This window comes from Staurois parvus, unplaced genomic scaffold (assembly GCF_062004578.1).
Source record: "Staurois parvus isolate SC_StPar_1 unplaced genomic scaffold, SC_StPar_1.0 ptg000014l, whole genome shotgun sequence".
NCBI lineage: Eukaryota > Metazoa > Chordata > Amphibia > Anura > Ranidae > Staurois > Staurois parvus.
Window position 1 is genome coordinate 17,051,106 of NW_028317810.1, and position 22,895 is coordinate 17,074,000.

At 44.0% G+C, this 22,895-nt stretch overlaps 1 long non-coding RNA gene across 2 annotated transcripts in view; it reads left to right on the forward strand.

Annotated features, from left to right (window-relative positions):
* Window positions 1-22,895, forward strand: part of LOC149473563 (uncharacterized) — a 36,753-nt gene that overhangs the window by 1,003 nt on the left and 12,855 nt on the right. Inside the window, exon 1 of one of the 2 annotated variants that reach the window (XR_016312768.1) lies at window positions 220-261. The exons of the other annotated variant lie outside the window; for it this stretch is intronic. This is a non-coding gene — a long non-coding RNA (uncharacterized LOC149473563). Of the gene's footprint in view, window positions 1-219; window positions 262-22,895 lie in introns of those variants that run through there. 2 annotated transcript variants of the gene reach the window in all.

Genomic DNA, 22,895 nt, shown 5'->3' on the forward strand with positions numbered 1-22,895 from the left:
CAGCCAGACAGAACTGTATGCATATGTAAAGGATGTATAAAAATAGATACCCCTCAAAACAAAGTTCATATTATATAGTTTCTATGATATTTGCAGCAGCAGCCGGGAACCAAAATCCTGCTCTGAAAAGGGGACACATTTCCTAGAACACTGCCTGCACAGTAGGAGGAAAGGAAAAAACAGTAACACGTTTCTGGTGGGAACATTTATTCAGTCTCACCCTGTTCCTCCAGGCTAATGTATGTCCCATGTGTGTTGCAGGTAAGAAATATCAAATCCAGGGCCATAATTAGCACTAAAATCATTTTAGTGTATATTCCTGTGACAAATAAATGCTGCTACATGTCGTGAGAATCAGCTGTATGCTTGTTAGTATAGTTTTGCAGATAAAATGTTTCTAGTGTGCAGGACATGTGCTTTGTGCACTCCATTACTGAAAGGTTATTCAGGAGCATTTGAGACGATAGGTGCACAGTTTCATTGATGTTTGCTGTATTTTATGATAACTTTTATTCAGTCACACCCTGTTCCTCCAGGCTAATGTGTTTCCAACATATCTTGCAGCTACCACCTATTAAAGCGGAGTTCCACTCACTCTGTAAAAAAATAAAAGTCAGCAGCTACAAAAACTGTAGCTGCTGACTTTTAAAAAACAGCCACTTTACCTGTCCCACGATCCCGCATTGCCCCCACCACAGCCCGTTTCACCGGCCGTCCTGTATTCCAGGCACCGGCATCTTCAGGTGTGGGAACCCGGCTGTGACAGCTTGTGGCTTTACAGCCAGGTGCCCACTGCGCATGCACGAGTAGAGCTGCACTTCCTGAATGGCCCCGTCGTCTTCTGGGACCTGTCGTGTCCCACAAAACTTCGGGGAGGGAGGGTAGGAGGACAACTTCCGTTTCCAATCGCCTAGGCGATCGCATCAGAAGTGGGAGCGGGTACCTGTCAAGTTCGGGTGCCCGTTCCCTCCTCGCTCCCCAAAGGTGTCAATCCTTAATGGGGAGCGGGGGACCAGTCTTTAAGCAGAACTTCCTCTTTTGGGTGGAACTCCGCTTTAAACACCTCAATTGCACCCGTCCCTATCGCACTGTGAAATTTTTCATCATAAGTGCAACGTATACTACAGTCTCAAAATTAGCATGGCTTGTGCACTTGATGGGCAGCACCACCTGTCACACATGCCCATTTAAGTCAATAGGACAGCACTGCAACTTGCTTGTGGTTATATTGCATTAGTTCCATTCAAAATTGCCATTCTGCAGAGACAAAAAAAGGGAAAAAACAGCCAATCAGGAGATGCTGATTATCCACCTCTGAAAAGAGATTCACCACTGATCGCTTTTCAAAGACAGCTCTTGTGTTATTGTCTAATTTGTCCTTGTGGTCTGAACTATGTGGGTAGAACCACACGTTTGTAAACGTTTTGGCGAGCACCGTCGCCTTATAGAGGATGGAAAAGATCAGCATAGCGTACCCAGACATTTCCAATCCACTGACGGTCTTAGAGTGTAGATAATTGAAGGAATGCCACGGGACCTCCCTCTGGCAGAGCACTTTATTCGTCTGTCAGAGGGAAACTTTTTGGATCTACGCCTTTGATGCGTTATCCCCTGGTGGCCTAAATGAAGAGCTTGAAATAAGCTCCATTTTATAGGGACATTCGCTTCCTTCCAAATGGTGGTTATCAATATCAACACAATATCCTTATACAGCTGTTTGTACTTTATCACTAGTAGTCCTTTCCTCCAACAAATTTAGGTATACCCCTTCCTTCTCCCTCTCTCACTTAACTATGATCCCTTTTAGTACATCACAAAGGGATAATAAGGAGATACATAAAATTCACATACTATTATTTCAAGTCCATTTATTAAAATGCGTTTTTATTAAAATGCGTTTTTCTAACTTTGTTTTTAATCTTGCTTTTATATTTCTATAATTTTTTTATGGTACAATAATCTATTGATTATCTCATTGATTTATTCATTATTATTAACATTTATTTCCACCTCCTTGTTCTATTTATTTTTAGATTTATGTTAGATTTAATTGTCTATTTCTATTTCCCTTCCATCGAATATGCCATTTTTTTTTAGATCTATGATATTCTATGTATACATACACACTCGTATACTTTTTAACCTAAAAGCATTAGAGCTATTCTCTCGTGTGTTTTTATTTCTATTTTTATTTCTGTTTTTATATCTTGTTTATGCCTGTATTAATTCCTGTGCAATGCAGGAAAACATGTAGGTCCTTAGGACCCAGGAACTACTTGCCTCCCTCCCATTCCCTCCACACTATAAAAATGTCAGGGTTCTACTGGGGCTCAGGTCTAAAGAAGGAGCCTATTGAGCATGCTCCGAAATGCATTACCGCCCCCTTCACCTCCTATATCCGACTCTGCTCTCCCAGCTTCATTTCGATGCACAGGCACATCCTGGACTCTACTTCCTGATCCTATAGACAGAGTTTGCTGCCGGACGGCTGGATGTCCCACCTGGATCTAATTACCACACGATGAGTCTTTTTAACAATTTATCTTGTAAGTGCAATTTATCCATTGTTTACTAAATAAATTGTCAATACTGCACTTAGAGGTGCCTTCCTCTCTTTTTCTAGTGTTAACCTAACCTAAAAGGAGTTCATACTCATGTCTGAATTCTATATTAGCAATGGAAATTAGACACGAGGTCCTCATGTAAAGTAACTTTAGTGTGAGAGCTAATTGGGGAGTTATTGTATCTTTTGTGTAGTGTGCAATGTCTTTTGAGCACTGTTCTGTGATCATAGGGTCAGATATCAATATTTGACATTTTCTTCCTGCAGCCGCTGAATGCCGGTGGGAGGGAGAAGAGAAGCCAGCTTTCAGCAGTTGCAGGAGGAAAATGGAGAGGAATGCTTTCTGTATATTATTTCCCTACTGCCCCTCCTCTTGAAGTGTAAAAAGAATGTGACAGGGAAGCCACACAGGCCTCCTGGAGCATGCAGCGTGGTCACCATTGCGACCCCTGAAGCTACACCAGTGGTCGGGGGTTGTGGCAAAAACATGTCTCAACTATGGGGTTTTACCAACCCATCCAAACCACAAATGTAAAGAGCCCTTACTGTCCTGAGCCCCCCTATAAGACTTCTTTCACATTTATGTGCTGTGGTTTATCCGCACCATGGAAGCAGAGCAGTGCACCTGCGCTTTTCCTGCAGGTTAGCTGAGCTTTGCTATAGACTTCTATTATATCTTGGGCTGTGGTGCACTTTCTAAAAGCACATCAAAATTCCTGCATATTTTGTCACAAAATTGGACTAGTGGGTTATGAATTGTATTTTATTATTGAAACACTTTTAAATCCCTTTATATTCCTTAACCTAGGTTCCGCCAGCTAAAAGCTGTTGCAAACCCAGGGCTAAAACCTAGGAATTGTGATCCTTCTGGGTCTCTGTGTCAGAAATTGCCAGCACCAATCTACTGACTCTAAAAGCTAATATATCACCCAAGCGTAAACTTGTTAACCACTTGCCCTCCAGAGGATTTACCCCCCCTCCTGACCAGGCCATTTTTTGCGGTATGGCGCTGCATTATTTTAACTGAAAATATCGCATTCCTGCAACGCTGCACCCAAATTAAATGTATGTCCTTCTTTTTCCCCACAAATAGAGCTTTCTTTTGGTGGTATTTGATCGCCTCTGTGTTTTTTATTATTTTCATTATAAACAAAAAAAGACTGACAATTTTGAAAAATAACCAATATTTTTGATTTTTTGCTATTAAACAGGTCCAGTAAAAAATTTTAGAAATCTAATTTTGTCATACATTTAGGCCAAAATGTATTCTTCTACATGCCCTTGTTAAAATTATATGTACTGGAATTTTTTTTTTAATACTAGTAATGGCAGCGATCAACGACTTATAGCGGGACTGCGGAATGCAGCAGGCATTCTGACACTGGGGGGAACTGACTAACTGTCAGTGACATCCCCAGTGACACTAATGCAGTGATCAATGCTAATAAAGCACTAACACGGTACTAATGGCACTGGGCAGGAAGGGGTTAACATGTGGGGCGATCAAAGGGTTAACTGTGTGCCCTGTGCTGTTTTACTGTGTTTGTGTGTGCTTTACTATGCAAGCACACTGCTTTGTATTGCTCTGTATTCTTTACATACAGACCTCTCCGCTGTCAGTGTTCCTCAGTGATCGCTGGGTGCTGGCGGGTAATCTTTGTCTGGGACCTGGCGGGTAATCTTTGTCTGGGACCTGGTGATCGACAGCTGTAGCTGCCAATGGCTGCACAGGTAGGGTGGAAATACAAATCAAAATATATATATATATATGGTTTTGTGCAGCCCTGCCGCCCTGTAGCAGTAGTTCTGCTATAAGGCGGTCTGGAATTGGTTAAAGGTTGCACAGGAGGTGGCTGGAAAGGAATCTGTGGGAGAGAGCCCAAGTTGTCCTGGAGGCTGAGTGAGTCTGCGTCTCCCTCACAAGTAAAGAGCCTGGTGGATATTGGAAGGAGGCAATCAATGATCCTGTGGATGAGTGAGTACAAAACATCAGTGCTGCACAAGTGACTGTTTAATGCTTTAGTAAAGGCTGGTTGTAAAGACTTAGGGTTTTTTACCTATTCTATGCATGAAGGTAAAAAACCTTCTGTGTGCAGCAGTCCCCCCCCCCCCCCCAGCCCTCCCTAATACTTACCTGAGCCCCCTCTTGATCCAGTGATGTGCACAAGAGCGGCTGTTTTCCGGGAACTCTTCCTCCTCATTGGCTGAGACAACAACAGGAGCCATTGGCTTCTGCTACTCTCAATCACAGCCCGTGAGCCAATAAGGAGAGAGTGGGGGGCAGGGCTGAGCCTCACTAGTGTGTGAATGGACACACAGAGCAGTGGTCTGCTCAGGTGCCCCCAAGCTGCTTGCTCTGGGGGCACTCAGCAGGAGAGAAGGGCCAGGAGCAGCCTACGAAGAGGAGGATCGGGGCTGCTCTGTGCAAAACCACTGCACAGAGCAGGTAAGTATGACATGTTTGTTATTTAAAAGAAAATATGCCTTTTATATTGCTTTAAGTAAAGTACAGGCTGACGTGTGCCAGTACAGTGACTTTAAAAGAAGACAGCAGTCCTCAACCTGTTCAAATTTCTTCACTTTGGGGTATCCCATGCTCCCTATTTTTGTCCAAGTTTATCATTCCCAATAAAGCACCAAAGATAAAACACCTAGACTGATTATTGAGCCTACAGAAGAGTGTGCAAAATACTGTGTGCCTGGCTGTGGTGCTGTAAAAGGGGAGATAGGCTCAATTACCAGTGGCTGCTGCAAGGGGTAGCGCTACATAAAACACATTGAAAATACAACATTATGGGACCCTAACACAATTCTCTGCAGGTGTGCACACTTTTGAACTCAAGTCTAGAGATCTCACCTCCAGGAAACCTGAGTAACCTAACATCAACTGAGTGAGAATATGAAGGCTTCCATGGCTGACATCTGCTAAAACTGCTAGTTTTTTGGCTTTCATTGATCCACAATAGGTATGCACCAAACTTGTTACATACTTGCAAACGGTCATTGTCTTCACAGGTTATTAGGCTAGGGTCAGCCACATAGCTAACATTTTCAAAAGGCAGTCAACAGTGTTTTTTGTTTTTTTTCATATTCCCAAAAAGTTTTCTATTTAGATGTAAACATTTAACTAGCTAGCATTGGGCATTATTACAATGCAAAACGTGTTCTGATGTGCAATTGCACATGCACAGTGAGGAGGAATTTTAGACCTGTTTCATGTGTCATGGTCCGTATTAATTTTGTCGACGAAAACACTTTCGGCATAATTTCGTCAGCGGAATTTTTCCAAAGATGAAAAGGTAAAATTAAAATTATCCCACATTTTCGTCAATTGACAAAAACTATGATGAAAATCAATTCCATTTTTGGCAACGAATGAAAACCGAAAGGAAATGTGAGGGAAGGATGTTTTACTTATAAAGATGTTATATAACAACTAAATCTGTGTCTGTGTAGTTTGTTCAAACCTTAATACCATAAATAACATGTTTGATTTTTTTACTCCAGGAGCATATATTAATTATATATATATATTAAAAATATATTAAATTTGGAAATTCTAGAGAAATGCTTAAATAATGCATTACAATTTAACTAAACTCATTAGATTTTAGTTGACTAAAATTATTTTAGTTGACTAAAATGTACTGGAGATATAACTAAATCTAAAACAATTTAGATGACTAAAATATGGCTAAAACTAAAATAGGATTTTAATAATAAACTGCATAGGGGTGCATATCCCTTCACACCAAAAAGTCCACTTTGCTATGTAATAGGCTTTGTTAAGGACTTTATATATAATTGGTATATTTGTAACTGCCATTTTTACAAAACAAAAGCAAGCAAGGGAGAGCACCTATTCTGATAACAGCACATGCGATCCCTAATATCACAATCGGTAACACTTTTTTTGCATCACCACAAACACATAAATAGCACAGAGATAGTATATAATGTATGAATATCATATTCCTTGCTCTTCTTATCTCAGAGGGAAACGGGTCAAACTGTTGATATCAGTAAACACATCCCTCCATGACATTTATATCTACCTCTGTAGCCTCAACTGAATATTTATCTTGCTACAGATATGTAGTACGGGTTCATCCATCCATGTGGCAATAAACTTACACCACTAATGGACAGGCCCCACACATCACCATATCCACCAAAAATTCCTAGCTGGCTAACGGGATCACCATGTATTGTGAAGACTGTGCAGTCCTCCGTGCCCCACAAAAAATATACTTAAGGAAAAAATTTACTAGGTGCTCCCAAAAAAGTGATGTGAAGAAAAGAACCATGAGACATACATGCACTGCATATTTAGCTCAAAAGCAGAGCTTCATCAGGGGTGAAATGAAGTGAGAAGTTGAGTAATCATCTCTTGCGATGTGATCTCCTGGTCACATCTTATGGAAATGGCGTCAATTGTTTGTTAGCACTCCTATTTATGGATTAGACGGCCAAAATGGCCACCACGTGTGTGACGCAATGACATGACGCAAATGTGTCATCGCTCACTCGCCATTACATTCTGACCTCATCGACACCATTTTGCTCCACACATCTATTCACACTTGTGAGACTAAGCAACGCCATCTTGTGGGCAAAAAAGGAGACTCTCTTAACAGCATCTGTATGGGAAGATTTTAGGAGAACAGTCAGACACATACAGTGCAGAATTCACTACAGCATACATTTCTAACTCCAGTCCCCACTAGGCTGCCTGCAGAGAGCACCACCTTGAGGACAGTTAATTGCATAAAAAAAAAAAGACTGCTCGAAATAGTTCTATTTCTATAACATGCCTTACACTGAATTAATGTTTATATATACAAGTCAGAACCACTGATAGAGCACTAAAGGGCCAGAATACCAAATGGCCTACTTCTAAATCTATTCCATTATCCCATCAGTTCAAATACCATATTATTGGGCTATCCTAATCATCCACAACTTTCAGGCAGTCCATACCACAACCACTGGTCAGGCATAAGAAGTATATACTTAGACCTATTAATCACAAACAAAGGGCAAAAAAGTAAAGCTATACGGTGCCCATGAATTTAAGCCTCCAACTTCAGAAGACATTTATCCAAATCACATTTTCTTGGGCCCAACTGAAATTGTTCAATTACCCCAAAATTTATCGATTCAGCCCACCCCCCATGGTTAACCACAACATGCCTAGCCACTGGTTTGTCTTTTTTAAGGGCAGTGTCATTATTGTGTTCCAAACTCCTCTGTCTAAGGGCAAATGGTTTTGCCTACTGTAACGGACCCCAGACAACCACGACTGGGTATCTCCGTCAAGAAGCTGCTTCTCAGGCTCTGGAACACAAGACCAGTGACTCAGGCTATTGTTACCCCAAAATATTTCTGCTCTGCGTACCATTGCAGAGCCCGATATCGGTTCTCCAGCTCTATCTCCTGCTAGACCAGCCTGTCCAACTCAGTCACCCATTGCTCCTGGGGTCTCTCTCCCAGGAATGGCATCCGTAACATCCGATGGTCCCTGGCCCGTTCCCCTGGGGTTGGATAGCACTTGCCCTTGTACATACCAGCAACCTGGAGGGCTCCACTCCAAAGCAATACACAAATCCACTGCCTGAGCTCCAGGTACTCATCCACAGACACAGTCCTGGGGTATGTTGCAAGAACAATCCGCAGCAGCCCCAGGAACTCTGATACCTGCTCCATATCTCCACTGGGGTGATCGATGTCTACTTTCCTGATCTTGAATCCCAGTGGTGGTTTGGATGTGTAAACAGCCAGGAAGCACAATCCCACGGCTTGCCACCAATGTAACGGAACCGACCCAGACTGTGCTTGGCTACTTCCGTTAGACTACCGCTTCCCTGTCCGAACACTGACAACAAATACCACAGCTGACCATACAAGACTAGACGACACCAGTCTTGAAGTAAACCAGGAGGTAGACTCGTTTATTTGAACACAGATACAAGATATATACACTCAGGACAGTCCCCCCTCCCTGCATAATGACACAGGGTAGGGCTATTTCCATTTAGTAAAAAGAGACACACAGGTATTCAAACTTCACACCAGCAGACAGTCCCATCAGGAGGGAGGGCTGCTGGAGACCCCCCCCCCCCCCCCCCACTAAGCTAATACACATAAACCCATACATCCCATAATAGTTTGCTTCCAAGCAAGACAAACAATAGAACAATGGGATGCAGCCACACAACACCAAACAATCCACAACCCCCACCCCACCTAGACATGTCTACACAATATAGGACAGATCACCCTGTACCCCTAACAGGCACAGGGTGACTTACACATAATAGGGATATGGGGAGCTGAGATGGGTCTCCCCACTTCTCCAAAGTGAGTTGGGTTCCATGGGCCCCCCACCTAAAGTGACTCCCGTCACACCTACATAAATGCTTGGACAGGGTCATTCGATGGCACAATTAACTTCTGTACTACAATTGTAGAATTCTCCTATTTCAATCATTTCACCATTCTTTGGATTAACAAATTCTTTAACCGTCGGGACATAAGCACATGCTTTCCAATGTCCACATTTAAAACTCCCCTTAGGTTTATCAAGCAACCATTTTTAAAAAAAATGCAATGAAGTGTTCTCAAGGTGGTGCTGTCTGCGGGCAGTCTAGTGGGGACTGGAGTTAGAAATGTATGCTGTAGTGAATTCTGCACCATATGTGGCTGACTGTTCTCCTAAAATCTTCCCATACAGATGCTGTTAAGGGCAATATTACCCTTTTTTGCCCACAAGATGGCGTTGCTTAGTTCCACAAGTGTGACTAGATGTGTGGAGCAAAATGCCACTGATGATGTCAGAGCATAATGGAGCATGCGTGATGACACACATGCATCATGACGTCATCGTGTCACGCTCGTGGTGGCCATTTTGGCCATCTAATCCATAAATAGTACTAACAAACAATTGACGCCATTTCCATAAGATGTGACCAGGTGATCACATCACAAAAGAAGGTTGCTCAACTTTTCACTTCACCCCTTACAAACTTCTGCTTTTGAATGAAACACGAAGGGTACATATATCTCATGGTTCTTTTCTATAGAGCACTTTTTTTGGGAACACATGGTCAATTTTTTCCCTGAGTATATTTTTTGTGGGGCAAGGAGGACTGCACAGTCTTCACAATACATGGTGATCCCATTAGCCAGCTAGGAATTCTTGGTGGATATGGTGATGTGTGGGGCCTGTCCATTAATGGTGTAAGTTTATTGCCACATGGATAGATGTACCTGTACTACATATCTGTAGCAAGAGAAATAGTCAGTTGAGGCTACAGAGGTAGATATAAATGTCATAGAGGGATGTGTTTTATTTATGACAACAACAGTTCAACCCGTTTCCCTCTGAGATAAGATGACCAAGGAATATGATATTCATACATTGCATACTATCTGTGCACTATTTGTGTTTGTGGTGATAATAAACTCTTTGTGTTACCACTTGTGGTATTAGGGATCGCATGTGCTGTGATCAGAATAGGTGCTCCTCCTTGCTCCTATGGGTTTCTAAAAATGTCAGTTCTAAATATACCAATTATACTGTATATAAAGTCCTTAACAAAGGCTGTTACAAAGCATAATGGGCTTTTTGGTGTGCAGGGATACACACCTCTGTGCAGTTTATTATTTGATTGCCCCTTAAGAGTTTATATAGACAGTAAGGCATTTGTTGGTTGCAGGGTGGATTTGATTTAAATCACGATTTAAATCACTAGTCAGTAAGGCTTGATTTAAATCCTAGTTTTCTACATAAAGACTAATTCTTGCTGGTATAACTTTAATATGCAAGTAGATGAAGATTTTTAGAATAACTTTTCATATTAGTTTTTTTTATCCCCAGTTTAATAGGTTAATCATTCGTATTTGGACAACTTTTCTGTTGTACTTAGGAAGGAGAAAATAATCATTACCTTAATAATAACAATTTAAATAGATTTATTCAACTGAAACAATAACATTCCAGCATATGTTATTTGCTTAAACATCCATGTTTGTTAACTAATTTGGCTAAACAAAATATATATATTTTAAGAAACTTAGACTGTCAGCCCCTTCCTCCTCACACTTAGTTTCACTTCCTTCTTATGCAGATCTATTCCACTCCAAACAATCAGAAAAATATTGTTTCTATTCTATTCACTGAACTTCTTGAAACTTAGCACTGAAGGGGTTGATTCTGTATTCATAGGTTTGTAGAAGTTAGGATTAAGGTCTTTTTCTTAACTCTGTTCATGTTGTAATATTTTTGCTGTGAAGAAGAGGCATGTGATCTCTGCTGAGTCAAATTCAGTTTTGAGAACTGCAAAAGTAAACCGAGCATCTGTGATAATATCTTGTAGGCAGAGAAACTGCCCAATAATCTTACAAAAACCTCTGGAAGAGCATGACATTGTGAATGGATTAATGGAATTTATTTACCAAACAAATTAAACATATACAGCCTTATTCTACATAATTAAAAAAAACTAATCTTTATTTCATGATGGAATAACCTTTGGATGGTAATATATTTTCCTCAAAAAGCATTTTATTTAAAAAAAATCCAATTTAAATCAAAAAAATCAGTTTTTTTTTTTAAATCATTGATTTTTATCCACCCTGGTTGGTTGTATGAAATGGGATGTTAGCCAAAAGACCCTGACTAAAACTAAATCAAAATTTGTTGTCAAAATTAACACTGGTCATGATATTGCCCAATAAACTGGTTTTGATGGAAAATGCAGGTCAGTGGACCAGAAATATCACAAGTACACATTTTCCACATCACACAACTTGGTGTTAAGTATTATTAATATATTGACACACTTTTATTGTTTTTTGCTCTGGAAATATAGGAAAATGTTGTCTGGTGTTGATGAGTCCTTTATACAATACTGTAAATTTAGTGAGAAGCAGCACTTCATGAAGGTAGCATTTTTTAAGCAGGAACCAATAATCCCTAGAAGTGTTTATTTATGTTATTGAATTGTGTGCTGATGAAAACATCTGCTTTTTCTGATTACCTTTGACCAATATAGCATGCTAGCATCTGGTAACGGATATTACTGTATATCATTAAACCTTTTTTATATTACTTGACTCACCTGCCACTAATATACTCTTAGTTTATAGGGAATGAAATTACATTTGCAAGTTGGAAACTTAAAAATTCTCAATCTCTTATAACCAGGAAATAACAGTGCAGTATAACACTCTTAGTAGGGAAATATTTTTTTTGTGCTGGTCCATATTTACAGAACAAAAAGAGGGAGAAGTGAGGAGGAGGGATTTTTTTTTTCAAATGAGGGTCAATCCGTTAACCAATTGCCTTCCAGGCACTTTTACCCCCTTCCTGCCCAGGCCAATTTTCAGCTTTCAGTGCTGTTGCACTTTGAATGACAATTGTGCGGCCATGCAACACTGTACCCATATGAAATTTTTATAATTGTTTACACAAATTGAGCTTTCTTTTGGTGGTATTTAATCTCCACTGGGGTTTTTAATTTTTGCACTATAAACAAAATAGCAAAACATTTGAAAAACAATTTTTTTTTTTGTTTCTGTTGTAAAATTTTGCAAACAGGTAATTTTTTCTTCTTCAGTGATGTGTGTTGATGAGGCTGCACTGATAGGCAGCAGTGATGAGGTGGCACTGATAGGCAGCACTGATAGACTGCACTGATGAGGTGGCACTGGGGGGCACTGATGAGGAGGCACTGATGATGCTCCACTGATATGCAGCAATGATGGGCACTGACAGGTGGCACTGATGGGCACAGATAGGCAGCACTGACTGGTGGCCCTGCTGGGCACAACTGCTGGGCACCAGTGGGTGGCCCTGCTGGGCACCCAGCAGTTGGGCAATTGGGCCCTGCTGGGCACCGGTGGGTGGCACTGCTGGGCACCCGGCAGTTGGGCACTGATGGGCGGCACTGATGATCAAATGCCCTGATAATTGGTGCGGGTGTCCTCTGTGACATTTGCTGGTTATTGGTAGTATTTTCCTCATGCTGTGACAGTGTATGGAAATAACCGGCATTCTGCGAGGACGTCATATGATGCCCTCCCAGAACTGGACAACTGTGCTGTAGGCTATATCACGGTTGTAAAGTGGTTGAAGGGATAGTTCACACTGTTTTGCTGCCTTAGCACATGTGACATGCTAACGTGTTGGGTTTATAATAGGGTCCCAATCTCAAACTACCATTTGTACTAATAAGCCGTAACAACGTCCTCATGATGCAAGTCAATGTATTCACACTTCTTTACCAGAGACTTTACACCCATTTTACTTGGGTGACTTTTGCACCCAAATCCTGGATGTTTAATTGCCACAGAACAATCCAAGCAAGAGAGAATTAAAGTGATTCTAAAGGTTGTAATTTAAAAAAATAAAAAAACCCAAACATGTTATGGTTACCTGCGCTGTGCATTTGTTTTGCACAGAGCAGTGCTTTACATTTAAAAGCTGCATAGGGGAAAAGACAGTTGGAAGCACATTTGCCTTTCAAATAGTTTGTTTGCATGCACACATTCTAAAAAAAATAAAATCATCTCTCTATAGTGTAAGCAGTTGTAACACTTCTTTACATTAAATTCACAGCATCCTCTGCACACTGGCTGAAAGATCAAATCGGGCATCTGGCAAGGGTGTCTGCACTGACCATCAGAATGTCAGGGCCACGAAAGAAAAAAATAGAGAAGTGTCCACATGGGATTGTCACTCCTATCACTCATTTGTTTTTTATATACATTTCACTCTTAACAACGTCAATACCGGGCACTTTTACCCCTATCCTGCCCAGGCCAATTTTTAGGTTTCAGCACTCTCACACTTTGAATGACAATTGCGCAGTCATGCAACACTATATCCAAACTAAAATTTTATATTTTTGTTCACACAACTCGAGCTTTCTTTTGGTGGTATTTAATCACCACTGGGGTTTTTATTACTCGCTAAATTAACAAAAAAAGACCGAAAATGTTGTAAAAAAAAAAACACACGTTTTTCTTTGATTCTGCTACATTTCTTTGGTGAAAATAACCCAAATCAGTATTTATTATTTAGTCTGTAGGAAAGTTCTGGAGTTCACAAACTATGGGATATATCTGAAAATTGATCAATCCTGAAGTACTGACAGCCAATCTAATTTCTTGAGGCCAAAAATGTCAGAACAGTACAGATATCCCCCAAATGACCCTTTTTGCAAAGTAGACAGTCTGACGTATTTCATAAGAGGCATGGCGAGTTTTTTGAAGTTGTAATTTTTTGGTCATAATTTTTTGGAAAACTAAGAAATTAAAAAAATTATTTTCACAATTTTTTTTGCATACTGTCACCAGTGCAGTACAGCGACATCATATAACTGGTGTGGCGGTGATTAGGGACACTGACAGGTGACAGTACAAAATAAAAATTATTTTTTTTTCACTTTTTTCCTTTTTTTTTTTTTTTTTTTTTTTTTAATTTTTTTTACATGTTTTCTGTTTTTTAAAGATTTTTTTTTCATATTGCACTATGACCAAATTATTATAATGTTACAATGGTAACATTGTACTATGGGGAAGTGATCAGTACTTTTTTTTGGCACAATTTGATTGCTTATAGGAAAGAATTTATTTGCTATAAGCAAGCATTTAACTGAATGAAATCGATTCATTCAGGTTTTATTTGTTGTGATTAGCTGTAAAGGCCACGGCTAATCACATGACACAGATGGGCTGTGATTGGCCCAGCCTGTGCATGTGATCGCTGTGACCCTTCACATCTAGACACAGTTGTATACAATGGATGGCATGAAAGGAAGCCATCCATTGTATACTACTGATATGTGACCTGCTGTGATTGGTCACAGCAGGTCACATGGTACTGACAATGGGGCCGGTACAGAGATCTGTCGGCCGTGTCTGAGGGACACGATTGGTGACAGATCTCGCAACAGCGCAGCTCTGCGGGCACACGCAAAGCGCGATCCGGGAATGACATCATATGACGCCCTCCTGGAAGGATGAAGTGTTCGCCCAGCCGTCATTTGACCATAGGCAGGGTGGCAAGTGGTTAACCACTTGCCCTCCAGAGGATTTACCCCCCTTCCTGACCAGGCAATTGTTTGCAATACAACGCTGTGTTACTTTAACTGACAATTGCGCGGTCATGCATCATGCACCCAAATGAAATGTATGTCTTTTTTCCCAAAAATAGAGCTTTCATTCAGTGTTATTTGATTGCCTCTGCGTTTTTATTTTTTTCATTATAAACAAAAAAAGACAATTTTGAAAAAAAAACAATATTTTGGACTTTTTGCTATAAAACATATCCAGTAAAAAAACTGTAAAAAATCAAATTGTCATAAATTTAGGCCAAAATGTATTCTGCTACATGTCTTTGCTAAAAAAAAATCCCAATACATATAAATTAATTGGTTTATGTGAAAGTTATAGCGTCTATAAATGGCGGTATATATACTGGAATTTTTAAAAAAATGTGTTAAACTAGTAATGGCAGCGATCAGCAGGACTGCGGGACTGCAGAATTGCGGCGGGGAATTCTGACACTGGGGGGGAACTCACTAACTGCCACTGACTTCCCAATTACTCTAATACAGTGATCAGTGCTAATAAAAAGCACTGACACCTTACTAATGACACTGACAGGAAGGGGTTAATGTATGGGGCGATCAAAGGGTTCACTGTGTGCTATGTTGTGTTTTACATTATGTGCTGTGTGTGTTTCACTAGGGAGAAATGCTGCTTTATATTGCTGTGCTGTGCACAGCAATACAAAGCAGCCTGTTCACGCTGACAGGGGAGACATCTGTATTGTTTAGACACAGGTCTCTCCCCTTTCACTGTTCCTCGGCAATCACCAGGTGTCGGCGGGGAATCTCCAGCCAGGACCTGGTGATCGACAGCTGTAGCTGCCAATGGCGGCGCGGGTAGGGTGGCGCGTACGCGCCCCTATCCGAAAATGCTAAAATATATATATATATATATATATATATATATATATATATATATACAGTCATGGCCGAAATTGTTGGCACCCTTGATATTTCTCCAGGAAATCATGTATTTCTCACGAAACGTATTGCATTAACACATGTTTTGCTATACACATGTTTATTCCCTTTGTGTGTATTGGGACAAAACAAAAAAAGGGAGGAAAGAAAGCAAATTCGACATAATGTCACACAAACCTCCAAAAATGGGCTGGACAAAAGTATTGGCACCCTTTCACAACTGCGGATAAATAAGAATGTTACAAGCATGTGATGCTCCTGTAAACTCACCTGGGGCAAGTAACAGGTGTGGGCAATATAGAAATCACACCTGAAAGCAGATAAAAAGGAGAGACGTTCACTTAACCTTTGCATTGTGTGTCTGTCTGTGCCACACTAAGCATGGACAACAGAAAGAGGAGACGAGAACTGTCTGAGGACCTGAGAACCAAAATTGTGGCAAAATATCAACAATCTCAAGGTTACAAGTCCATCTCCAGAGAACTAGATTTGCCTTTGTCCACAGTGCGCAACATTATCAAGAAGTTTGCAACCCATGGCACTGTAGCTAATCTCCCTGGTCGTGGACGGATGAGGAAAATTGATGAAAGATTGCAACGCAGAATAGTCCGGATGGTGGATAAGCAGCCCCAAACATGTTCCAAAGACATTCAAGCTGTCCTGCAGGCTCAGGGAGCATCAGTGTCAGCGCGAACTATCCGTCGACATTTAAATGAAATGAAACGCTATGGCAGGAGACCCAGGAGGACCCCACTGCTGACACAGAGACATAAAAAAGCAAGACTACAGTTTGCCAAAATGTACTTGAGTAAGCCAAAAGCCTTCTGGGAAAACGTCTTGTGGACAGATGAGACCAAGATAGAGCTTTTCGGTAAAGCACATCATTCTACTGTTTACCGAAAACGGAATGAGGCCTACAAAGAACAAAACACAGTACCTACGGTAAAATATGGTGGAGGTTCAATGATGTTTTGGGGTTGTTTTGCTGCCTCTGGCACTGGGTGCCTTGACTGTGTGCAAGGCATCATGAAATCTGAGGATTACCAAAGGATTTTGGGTCGCACTGTAGGGCCCAGTGTCAGAAAGCTGGGTTTGCGTCCAAGATCCTGGGTCTTCCAGCAGGACAATGACCCCAAACATACGTCAAAAAGCACTCAGAAATGGATGGCAAAGAAGCGCTGGAGAGTTCTGAAGTGGCCAGCAATGAGCCCAGATCTAAATCCCATTGAACACCTGTGGAGAGATCTTAAAATTGCTGTTGGGAAAAGGTGTCCTTCCAATAAGAGAGACCTGGAGCTGTTTGCAAAGGAAGAGTGGTCCAAAATTCCGGGTGAGAGGTGTCAGAAGCTTATTGATGGTTATAGGAAGCGACTGATTTCAGTTATGTTTTCCAAAGGGTGTGCAACCAAATATTAAGTTAAGGGTGCCAATACTTTTGTCCAGCCCATTTTTGGGGTTTTGTGTGACATTATGTCATATTTGCTTTTCTGCCTCTGTTTTATATTTGTTCCAATACATACAAAGGGAATAAACATGTGTATAGCAAAACATGTGTTAATGCAATACCTTTTTTGTGTGAAATACTTGATTTTCAGGAAAAATATCAAGGGTGCCAACAATTTCGGCCATGACTGTATATATATAATGAAGGAAATAAGTATTTGATCCCCTGCTAATTTTGAATGTTTGCCCACTCACAAAGAAATGATCAGTCTAAAAATCGAATGGTAGGTGTATTGTACCACTGAGAGACAGAATAGCAAGAAAAAATTCAAAAGAAATGCATGTCTAACAAATTATGCACTGATTTGCATGTTCATGAGGGAAATAAGTATTTGATTCCCTTCACAAAACATGACTCAGTACTTGGTGGCAAATCCCTTGTTGGCAATTCCAGAGTTCAGGCATTTCCTGTAGTTGGCCACCAGGTTTGCACATATCTCAGGAGGGATTTTGGCCCACTCCTCTTGGCAAATCCTCTCCAAGTCATTAAAGTTTGTGGCAGACTTTTGGCAACTCAAACTTTCAGCTCCCTCCACAGCTTTTCAATCAGATTTAGGTCTGGGAACCGGCTAGGCCACTCTAGGACCTTAATGTGCTTCTTCTTGAGCCACTCCTTTGTTGCTTTGGCTGTGTGTTTTGGGTCATTGTCATGCTGGAACACCCATCCACAACCCATTTACAATGCCCTAGCTGAGGGAAGAAGGTTCTCACCCAAGATTTGACGGTACATTGCCCCGTCCATGATCCCTTTGCTACAGTGCAGTTGTCCTGTCCCCTTAGCAGAAAAACACCCCCAAAGCAGAATGTTTCCACCACCATGTTTGACAGTTGGGATGGTGTTCTTGGGGTCATAGGCAGCATTCCTCCTCCTCCAAAGATGGCGAGTTGAGTTGATGCCAAAGAGCTCGATTTTGGTCTCATCTGACCACAACACTTTCAACCAGTGCTCCTCTGTATCATTAAGATCTTCAGTGGCAAACTTCAGATGGGCCTGGACATGTGCTTTCTTGAGCAGAGGGACCTTGCGGGCACTGCAGGTTTTCAGTCCTTGTCGGTGTAGTGTGTTACCAATTGTTTTCTTGGTGACTGTGGTCCTAGCTGCCTGGAGATCATTGACAAGATCCTAACATGTAGTTCTGTAATGATTCCTCACTGTTCTCATGATCATTGACACTCCACGAGGTGATATCTTGCATGGTGCCCCAGACTTAAGGAGACTGACAGTTGTTTTGTGTTTCTTCCGTTTGCGAATGATTGCACCAACTGTTGTCACCTTCTCACCAAGCTGCTTGGCCATAGTTTGGTTGCCCAGTCCAGCCTTGTGTAGGTCTACAATCTTGTTCCTGACATCCTTAGACAGCTCTTTGGTCTTTGCCATGGTGGAGAGTTTTGAATCTGATTGCTTGATTGCTCCTGTGGACAGGTGTCTTTTATACAGGTAACAAAATGAGATTAGGTCTTTGTGGGGACACCCAGTGATGTATTTCGGTTTTATGCTGCCCTAGGCAGCACTAAAATCTGGAGCCCCCCACTCTGTATGTGTGTATATAGCAATGATCACTAAATGGTGGACTGCAGTCCGGAACCAGACCGAGGGACAGTCCCGTCCAGACCGCAGCCACGCCACCACCAGGTGCCCTCCCTCTGGGCTGCTGGGCTTAAGATGACTGGGCTGCACAGCGGAAGGTAATCGGCAACCGCGTTCTGGACGGGGCTAATACAGACCGGGGGCGCCACTCGCCTCCCGCTGTGCGGCTAAAGCAGGCCCGACAGAGCGGAACTGACATCTCCAGTAACAAGCAGGAAGCACCACTGACACAGGGACACCTCCTCAACCGGCCGCTGCACTGAAGGGACAACAGCGGCCTTTCTTCTTCACCCGCCAGCACACTGTGACAGGTCTGTAGCGGTGGTGGACGGGGCTGTCTCTTTGCTGGACGGGGCTGTCTCTTTGCTGGACGGGGCTGTCTCTTTGCTGGACGGGGCTGTCTCTTTGCTGGACGGGGCTGTCTCTTTGCTGGACGGGGCTGTCTCTTTGCCCAGTTTGGTCCAGCAAGGAGACATCCCAATCCAGCAAAGACAGCCCAGTCCAGCAAAGAGACATCCCATCTTTGCTATATATTTGCTGTGTTGTTAGGGGCTGCTGTGTTTTGTTAAGGGGCACTGTGATGTAAAGGGGGGCAATGATGTGAAGGAAAACGAGGACACTGTGAGACTTCTTTAAAGAGGGGACTGTAATATAGAGGGGACTACAGCGTGGAAGGTACACTAAAGATCATAATGTACCAGGGGACTGTGATGCGTTATATCGCTAACGAGGTTCGGACCTCTGCTGGAAGCACATTTTGCTGACCTCTGTAAATTTTAATACAAGACCCCTGGTATATAGTATAATTTAGTGATGTTGGCTCCATCCCTCTCCTCTCTGTATCCCCAGAACTGACACTCTATATGTCCGTATACAGTTGTAATGCCTATGAAATGTGTTGGCCTTGTACCCTTTGTTTCTTCGGTAATTTTTACAATAAAGCATCGTTGCACAGATGCCAGGAGCATGAGAAGTGACTGATGTCTTTTCTCTAGGCTAAAGGAACAGAGTCACCATCAAATCACAAGACATTAGACTGCTTAAAGCAGATAAGAACTTGTTTGTGGCATAGACCGTGTTTGTGACATCTATAAATGTTACATTAGACTGCTTAAATTAGATAACTATACTGCACCCCAGACGTTGCGCCCTACGACCCCTCCGCTCACCGAACCACCGCACCCACTGATGACGTGCCGCCGCACCCACGGACACCAACCTACTTCACCCGCAGACTACTACCAACCAGCTGCTATCCTTGCTGCCCTCCACTCTCCCTCTCCCCTCCCAGAAGAACTCAATAGTCTCCTCCACAGAGCTTCAGACGCTCTGCTTCACCATCCCGGACCTGCACCCCCTCACCTCCCACGGCGTTTCGGACACTTTGCTTTACCATCCCTGACCAGCACCCCTTCACCCCCCTGACCTTTCCAGCACCCCGCTCACCCCAACATGCTGCCCGCGCTCCTCCTCCTCGTCCTCCTCTCCTCCATCCTTAAAACCGCCTCCCTCTACCCGCCCACCCCCACTAAGCAGCTCTATATTGCCCCCTCGCTTCTCCCCTCTCCCCATTACGGCCCCCACCACCTCCTCCTGCTACTCCACTTCCCCGCTGACCCACTTGCCACCACTTCCAGACCCACACGCTCCTACACCTCCCGTTCCCATGCCACCTTCCTCACCCTCCTCCTTCTCATATCAGCTGGGGACATCTCCCCGAACCCTGGCCCCTCACCACCTCACCCCCCCCCCCCCCAGAGCCCCCCCTGCTCACGCCAGCCGACGCGACCCCCTCAACCTCATACATGTACCCCTCCTCCCCATACCTATCCCCCCTCTCTCGGTTGCACTCCTGAATGGTCGTTCGGTTTGCAACAAACTTACCGCCATCCACGACCTCTTCATCTCCCGCTCCCTAAACCTCCTAGCAGTCACCGAAACCTGGGTACAGGCCACCGACTCCACTTCCCCTGTGGCAATCACCCATGGAGGTCTCATCTGGACCCATTCGCCAAGACTGAGCGATCGCAGAGGTGGTGGTGTCGGCCTGCTCCTTTCACCGCTGAGCACCTTCCAGGTCCTCCCTAACCCACCCTCTCTATCCTTCCCCTCCTTTGAGGCGCACTGCATCCTACTCTTCTCACCCACCCCCCTAAGGATCGCAGTGATCTACAGACCTCCTGGGTCCATACCCCACTTCCTGGACAACTTCGCCGCCTGGCTCCCCTTCTTCCTCTCCTCTGAGCTACCGACCATCATCCTCGGGGACTTCAACATCCCCATCAACGACAACAACCCGGCCACTTCCCAATTCCTCCACCTTACCTCCTCCTTCGCGCATCGGAGGGAACACCCTGGACCTCGTCTTCTCCCACCTCTGTACCCTCAACCAGTTCTGTAACATCCCCCTCCCCCTCTTTGACCACCACCTCATCACGTTCTCCATCTCCCCTTCCCCCAACCCCCCCCCCCAAAAAACGCCAAACCATCACCAGCCGCAATCTCCGCAACCTGAACCCGGCCCCCCTCTACTTAGCCGCCGACCGCCTACACGACAGCATCCTCCCACTGTCATGTCCTGACATAGCCGCCACCTTGTACAACGACTCACTGTCAGCTGCCCTAGACTCTCTAGCACCCCTAACCACACGCATCATCAAACCCAGGCCGCTTCAACCATGGCAGAATGACAGCACTAAACGCCTCAAACGTCGCAGTCGCGCACTGGAGAGACTGTGGCGCAAAACCAGGTCCCCTCACGCATTCTCCCTCTACAAATCTGCCTTCCTCACACCTCCTCCCTCGTCGCCAACAAGCAGGCATACTTTGTTAACCTAATCAACACCCTCTCCTCCTGCCCTCGCCGACTCTTCTCCACCTTCAACTCCCTGCTCTCTCCCCCCCCTCCTCCACTCAGTACCTCACTCACCGCCCACGAGATTGCCACCCATTTCTGTAACAAGATTGACACTATCCGTAAGGACATTGTCAACTCGCAATCTACCTCCCCACCTAGCCTCCCCACCCCCGTCACCCCTTCTTCTCCCCCCTCCTCTGCCCTCACAACCGCACTGCCCTCCACCTCTCCCAAGGCCCCGCCCACCGTAACCCCCCCTGCACTGCACTCCCTCAGCCCTGTCACTACTGAGGAAATCGTCAAGGTCCTCTCAGAACCCGCCTCACTACCTGCCCCCTAGACCCTATCCCCTCTCAACTCCTCCGGTCACCCCCCTCTTCCCTCATCCGCTCCCTCACCCACATCTTCAATCTCTCCCTCTGTACTGGCGCATTCCCCTCCCCCCTAAAGCACGCACATATCACCCCCATCCTCAAAAAGCCCTCCCTGGATCCCGCGGACCCCAACAACCTCAGACCCATCTTCCGTCCCCTACACTCCACTGAAACTGCCCTCCTCAAAATCACGAACGACCTACTAAACGCCAAAGCCAAGGGCGACTACTCTGTCCTCCTTCTCCTGGACCTCTCTGCGGCCTTCGACACAGTCGACCACCCCCTCCTCCTTAATAAACTACTCTCCCTTGGCATCATAGATACCGCTCTCTCCTGGTTCTCATCCTACCTATCCCGACGCTCCTTCAGCGTCACCTACAATGGTACCACCTCCCCCTCCCTCCCCCTCTCTGTTGGGGTCCCCCAAGGCTCTGTCCTCTGACCCCTTCTCTTCTCCATCTACACCTCCTCCCTGGGCAAACTCATACACTCCCATGGCTTCAATTATCACCTCTATGCTGACGACACCCAAATCTACCTCTCCACACCTCTCCTCACCCCCACTATCTCCGTGCGCATCACTCACCTCCTAAACGACATCTCAGACTGGATGTCGCTCCATTTCCTCAAGCTTAACCTCTCCAAAACCGAACTCCTTGCCAACACCACTATCATTCCCGCCCCGCAAGCCAAAGTCCTTGGCGTCATTCTTGACTCGAACCTCTCCTTCCTCCCTCATGTCAAATCACTTGCAAACACCTGCAGGCTCCATCTCCGCAATATTGCCAAGATACGTGCCTTCCTCACCCCAGACACCACCAAACTTCTTGTACACTCCCTCATCATCTCACGTCTGGACTACTGCAATTCTCTTCTCACTGGCCTACCCAAGTGCAGGCTCTCCCCGCTCCAGACCATCCTGAACTCAGCGGCCAGACTCATCCACCTCACCACCCGCTCCACCTCTGCCACC